Raw genomic sequence first — 7,564 nt, 5'->3', positions numbered from 1 at the left:
TTCCTGTGCTCTTGACAGAGGTCATGCCCATTTCCACTTTATTTCTTGTTTGCTATTATACTCTTTGTCCCTCTGTTGTCTAGCCTTGATTCAAGCCGTAGTGCATTTTTTTGACTTCTACTATAATACCACATGTCATGTTTAGAGATATCAAGCGTCAATCCTGTTTCTTTCTAGTTCGGACAACAGCAATAACTCCCTGAAGGCATGTCACTATTAAACAGTCAACAGGGGAGGGAGGACTTTTAAAATATCACATCAATTAATCTTCAAGGGATTAGATTAATTAGTAAAGATTTTTTTGACACAGGACTAGGCTCTAGGGTATAGGCCTACAGCATGAGTCAGGAAAGTGAGAGTTCTGTGGTATACCAGTGGCTAGAATACTTAGTACTGTGGTATAGACCTATATATTAGTATGCTAGTTCTTTTAGCATGTTTAAGGGGAGGGAGGACATGTTTAAGAACCGGGGCTTGGTCATAGAGTGACCAGGGCCATAGCTGAAAAAAGAATAAGATATAATATCACAGAGACATCAGGTCCGAAAGGGCTTGAACAAGTTTACGGTTGTCTTGTGTTGCTGACAGAGATCATGCCCATCTCCTTCTCATTTCTTTAATCCTCTCTACAATGTGTTGGACTCGAATTACTAGCCTTATTTCTCTGTGTGTATAACTTTATCACGCAATATAGCTATTTCCTTTTTATATTCTTATGGGCTGTTATCAAATTGTGTTCTATATTTGTTGTTGTTGACCATGTTCTTGGTCATGAGTGATAGGATACATTGACCGAAAATCCGTCATCTCAATGACATTGTTTATTGGTATGGTTTTCTTTCTCAAAATATCGCCCCTTTCAGCACTTGTCAATATCCCCTAACAGCTTCCCCTTACCACTTGAGTGGGTTGAGGCAAATGAGGTAAAGCGCCTTTGCTCAAGTACATAACACGTTTTCGCTGCACGGGGATTCGAATCCACATATCGACCCAGCGATTATGAGACGAAGTTTTTGAAGTGCATGTGCGAGGCTAAAATATTATCTACGTTTTACACTCCACCCACCCTTATTTCTCAATCCAGTGCTTCGCCAAGTTAATGTTCCCATTTACCTTGTTCTGACAGCTAAATGTCTTCAGTTCGTATAATTTACAATATATACGAAAAATAATAGACGCAAAAATACTCTATTTATTATTTATTTTGGTACCATTTAATTGCCCAAGGGTGACAATTTTATGTTCCTCAGGATCTTATTCTGTACCACTCAAAGAGTAATAATCAGCAAAGAAAAATATATACTTTAACTGACAAAACCATCGGAGGTCTCTCTGCCACCGGACTAGGAGTCCTACTTAATTTGCCTTACTTTTGTCGATAAAGAACTGTCACTGCTTTGTTGACAGCTCGGCACTCGATGCAGCACATGTGAACGAAGCCGTGATTTATGAGACGTCTCTGAAATATGATACTGTTATGTGACATGACGCTTCAAGAGTATTTTATATCAGAGACGTCCGTGATTATGAGTGCCTACGAACTAATTATAGGTTAATGAACGCGTATTACTTCTTGGGAGAGAAATTAGACAAAATAATGCACGTGCGCTGATGTTGATGCGTCTAATGCACGAGCCCCGAAGGGGGGAGTGCATTAGACGCATCAACATCAGCGCAAGTGCATTATTTTGTCTAATTTCTCAGCAACAAGTAATACAAGTTTATTAACCTATTTCATACACGAGAAGAAAGAAAAATGCGTGATTTTTCTGTTTTTATAACGAATTATCACTAAATATGTTGGAAAATAAAAAGAAATATAAATGCATCAACCCGCACGAATAATGAATGAAGCCTACGCGACGCGAACTCGCGCGAAACACTGCGCGTAGTACGCGGAGTGCACAATAATACACAATCAATGCATGTTTCATATTTTTCTAACGCTTGCTCTCATTGGTTCTCGCTATCAAAGAGTGTATGAATATTGAATATACGATGATGCATTTGGGAGAATGTTAAAATGAAGGTTAACAGTTTGAACCATGTACGTAATACTGCAATGCATCATAAAGCGGAGTCATTCAAAAGAAATACTAAATTACCTGCATTGTTCATATGAAGGCAAATTTGTATGATTGATCCATTATTCATCGGCAAAGGAGCTACCTACAATGCAGGTAATTCTCTAATGTTTCATAAAGCGGATTCTTATAAAAGAATATTATACCTCCATTGTTCATACGTAGCCCAATTTGATTGATTCATCCATCGCGAATGTTTTAATGGCTACCTACAATACCTGTTTTGAGGTATTCCAGTTGAAATCCATATACCCCTTGGAAGACATGGCATTAATCTTCCAAACAGGGAGTGTGCTTTTCAAATGGGATACTCCATTTGAATTCTATACACCCACCTGTTGAGGAGATTAAGGTCATGTGTTCAATGTGGGTGTGTGGACTACAACTGGAATAGTCCAGTACAGACACTTGTCACATCATGTACTGGATACTGGGCATCGTTAATTTCAGGATGGCACTTGTTTCTGGCTGTAACACATCAAATTAGCAGCGTTTTTTTTTCTTTTCTGCATCAACTATAACGGGTGTTTTAAGAACATTTTAACGTCAACTTTCTTGATAAATACTTGAATGTTGAGTGTTGATTGACTATAAGTGAACAGGTAAGAATGATTTTTAAACGGCATCTACTATAATAAAATATTGAAAATCAGTGGCGGCTGTGAAGTCTCAGATATGTAGCAAAAGTGCTTAAGGTTAAGTACCGCTTATTATGTATTACATGGTTTTCAATGGGAAAATGGCTAATTCCGGTGGAATTTTCTCATATTCAGAACTCTCACAGTTAAACGTCACCAATATCAGGTGAAACTAGATGATTTAGTTTCCTGTTGATCAAGAACTCAACAGGTTGACCTGAGACTTTTCTTGTTTTAACGCACTGAACCGTAAACACCTTAAAAAAGCAGTGCACTCTCAAAGCTGAAAGTTACAATCAGATGGGGCGAATATTTACAAAAAACCGATAACGTGTGGATGAATTTTGGTATTATTACAAGAAAAATGTCATAGAACAAGAGAAAATATGTACCATTTAGAAGCATCAAACCCTGAAATGTAATTTGTTGGCTATATAACTTGGTCAATTTCAGGGATTTTAAAGCTGTCGTATTTCCATGCATCGCCCAGACATATTAGTGGTATTTAACCTTTAAGTGCCGTAACATTCAACTCTACTTTGATATAAACATAACGAAACAGCCAATGAGCGCCTACGAATACGAACTGCGCGCGCGTAACACATGTTGCGTAACGTGGCAATGCTCACAGTACGCGATCGCAAGCGTAAATAACTTATGTGCCATGCACATATCCACGAAAAAAAAAATAGTAGAGCAGTAATAATGAATACGGGAACAAAAATGTAAACGACGCGACGTTGTGAAAGACTTTAGTTTGTCACTTATTAAAACGCACTTGTGGAATACCCATACTAATATGGGAAGAAGAAATTGATAGAAGTAAAAATAAAAAATAAACAAAGTAAATGACGTATATCGAATGCCCATACAAAACGGGAAGAAAAAATGCAGAAGGAAAAAAATAGAAAAAGTAAACAATTTCGAAAAAATGTATTTTTCATTAAAAATGGAAAATATATTGACAACATTTAACCCTTCATACTGACATCAGTGTGCTGCTATTATTTCGTTGTTGTTGTTGTTGTTATCTTGATTTGGATCGGGGGAGTGGGAGCTATAAAGTGTAATTCGGAGCGAGGTCATCCCGCTAGTTGCTACAACATTCAAACAATCTATCTACCTACATGTCTTTACTACTGATATGACTAGCTGATAGCAATACGCGTCACCTTCAAACATGGGTGTCAATCCGGGTGTTTCAGGGGGAAGTGTCCCCCTCCCACTTTTCGGCAAAATGACCATTTTTTGTTATTTTCAGCCATTATTTTACAATTCAGACCGATTGCCCCCTGTCTACTGCTGATAGCAATGCGTGTTTCATTCAAACAAGCTACCTGCTGCTGATAGCAATACATGTCTCATTCAAACAATATATATCTACTGCTGATAGCAATACGTGTTTCATTTAAACAAGCTATATACTACTAATAGCAATACGTACTACTGCTGATAACAATACGTTTAACAATCAAGAAGCTATCTACTGTTGATAGCAATACGTGTTTCATTCAAAAAAAATCTACTGCTGATGATAGCAATGCGTGTTTCATTGAAACAAGCTATCTACTGCTAATAACAATACGTATTTCATTCAAACAAGCTATCTACTGCTGATAGCAATGCATGTTTCATTGAAACAAGCTATCTGCTGCTAATAGCAATACGTGTTTCATTCAAACAAGCTATCTACTGCTGATAGCAATGCGTGTTTCATTCAATTAAACCAGCTATCTACTGCTGATAACAATGCGTGTTTCATTCAAGCAAGCTATAAATGCTGATATCAATGCGTGTTTCATTCAAACAAGCTATCTACCGTTGATAACAATGTATGTTAGTACTCATAGCATGTATGGAGCTCTTGATCGTGAGACAGATGGAAATGTACGGAGGAGAGAGGCCATTCAGGGTCATGTACACAAGCGTGAGTGTCTTCAACTTGATTCTCTCATGAACTGGTAGCCAATGAAGATCTCTTAAGAGTGGGCTTACATGATCAGACTTGGGCTTACGATATATCAACTTGGCACATTTGTTCTGTAATTTTTGTAGTCTGGAGAGATCTTTCTGTGTTATTCCATTGAGCAAAATTTTACAGTAATCAAGACGTGAGAGAATGAGGGTTCTGACAGTATTGTGACAAGTATTGACATCCAAATATGGATTGTGCGATTTATTGAAAACCAAGGGATTCATCAAAACACGATGTATTAAAATCGGACTAATCACCTATAATGCTGGTACCAATAGGCGTAACATTAATAAGACTAAAACGAGAAACCCACTAGAGAAAATTATGTGTAATAATGAGCCATTTCTGAATAAGCGCGGGAACTCTGTGGTGTGTTTTATAGTTAAGGCTTTACAAAATCTGTTTTAGAATCGTATTGGGCATAATGCCATCTTATTGCCGACAGTGTAACTTCTGACAAAAAAAGATACAAAACCAAGTTAGAGAAAATAACTTACAGTTTCTAAAACGGAAACAGGAAGTGACGAGAAGCTGTATTCCATAAACTAGTACTGGCTACGGACCTATCACTCTTCACCCTCCGAGATCGGGGTAATAGGCCCGTAGCAAGTATCTTGGCAAAATAGTTTGTCCTGTTTCCCCTGTAACCATGTAGTATTTTCTATAATGCTTTTATTTTCTCCACCTTCCAGATGGAATAGCATTACTTCAAGTTAGCATTTGCAATGTGGAATGAAAATCATTGCGTAATGTTGCTGTTGAACATTTTACTCCTACCATGGCTATCTTGTTTGCTAGACACCGTTGGAGCCTCTCATTTTAGAGGCGGTTTGATCACTTGGGCACCGGTGTACAATCAACCAAATCAGGTTTGTGCTTTTGATTGTAGAATATGTCATTTTTATTTATCTATTTTATTTATTATATTAATTTCTTTATTTCTTTATTTCTTTATTTCTTTATTTCTTTATTTCTTTATTTCTTTATTTCTTTATTTCTTTATTTCTTTATTTCTTTATTTCTTTATTTCTTTATTTCTTTTTTTTTTTTTTTCTTTTTTTTTTTTTTTCTTTTTTCTTTTTTTTTTCTTTATTTCTTTATTTCTTTATTTCTTTATTTCTTTATTTCTTTATTTCTTTATTTCTTTATTTCTTTATTTCTTATTTATCTATTTAATTAATTAATTAATTAATTAATTAATTAATTAATTAATTAATTAATTAATATTAATTTCTTTATTTCTTTATTTCTTTCTTTCTTTCTCTGTTTCTTTCTTTCTTTCTTTCTTTCTTTCTTTATTTGTTTATTTATTTATTTATTTATTTATTTAATTAATTAATGTATTCCTTCCTTCCTTTCTTTCTTTCTTTTTTTATTTTTTTATTTCTTTATTTATCTACTTATTTATCTATTCATTTATTTGTTCATCTATTTTATGCTTACTTGCCTGTTTTAAAAAAAATCTTTTTTTCTCTTTGTCAGATAACAGTGACGTGGAGATTTGCCAGGACTCAAACCACAGACACATGCGATCAGTCGAACATTGACGCCAATGTTCTCATAAATTATGGCGAAATTTGCGACATGGATGCCGCCATTTGTTTTGATGCCAGAACGTATTGTAATGATTTCGATTTGGGTTGGGCTGCTGGAACATTTACAAGAACTTTCACAGTTACATCTACGTCATTTGTGTTACAGTAAGTGGCGAGCGGTGAGAAACATCTCACTGCACAGTTGCATTCTTTATCAATGTGTGGTGTCTATCACACAACGGTGGGAATGGATTGTGCAAATTTCACAATTAAGCCTGCCACACAAGTTCAATTGCTCCCCGAACGATCAACATGATTTTTATACATAATATATGAGTATACACGTAGCTAAGAATACTAGTATTTAGATTAGTTTCATCAAAAACAAATCCAATAAAACAAGATACTGCTTTGATATAAAAGTGAGGATCATACATACATGCTGTCTTCTTGTCTATATACATGTGTATGAATATCATGCCAGAGTTTCTAGTCAAAAAACATGATCAATCAGAAGAAAAGCAATGCTTACAATCGTTAAACATAACATGGTAGACTTGCATGATAAACATATCCTTACCAGAGGTCAACCAAAGGTCAAAGGGGTAAAATTATGCCCAAAATTCCAAAGTTTGTCCATGACAATTAGTATTATGTGATGTTGATGAAAAGAAAATTTTGTCCGAAGTCATTTCAAGGTCATAAGAGGTAATTTCAAAGACACGGCTGGCCTTCGTGACCTTGAAAGACGGCAGCTCATCTAGTTAATATTTCTTTCTGGTGGCCTAACTATTTAAAATCTATCCCATTCTAATTTATGTTTTTATTTCTTTAACAATATAAGATTCTCTTCAGAACGATATCCGTTATTAGCTAACGGTGGTGGCAAGAACTGCGATATGAGATCTTATGTGAACCTCAATCAAAGACATGTTGGTAGAACCATAAACACATCACCTACGGCCAGCATCTCGCCCGTAGTCAACGTACCTCCTAGTACAACAAACACCATAGTTATACCAAGTAAATAAACGTTTCTCTTTGTTTAAATAGCAACATATATGATAGAGATCATTACAGACCAAGTGTAACTTGTGAAGCTGCATACTAAAGGCATTTAGTTGCTTCTAATATCAGGGCTATGTGGATTTATAATATTCGCGGGTGCCAAGAAGCCCGGCCAAGAAGACATCCTTGACGATAGTTATTGAGTTTAAAGGTTACATGGGGGATTGAATTTGAAATGTTTTGATCACGTTATAAAATATCACAAGTTATTCGTCTGGTCCCGAGTAATAAAAAACGTCAATGGTTCATCACATAGTGACATAC

Source organism: Amphiura filiformis, chromosome 14 (genome assembly GCF_039555335.1).
Source record: "Amphiura filiformis chromosome 14, Afil_fr2py, whole genome shotgun sequence".
NCBI lineage: Eukaryota > Metazoa > Echinodermata > Ophiuroidea > Amphilepidida > Amphiuridae > Amphiura > Amphiura filiformis.
The sequence above is the reverse complement of the archived record's forward strand: the minus strand, read 5'-3'. Positions refer to the sequence as shown.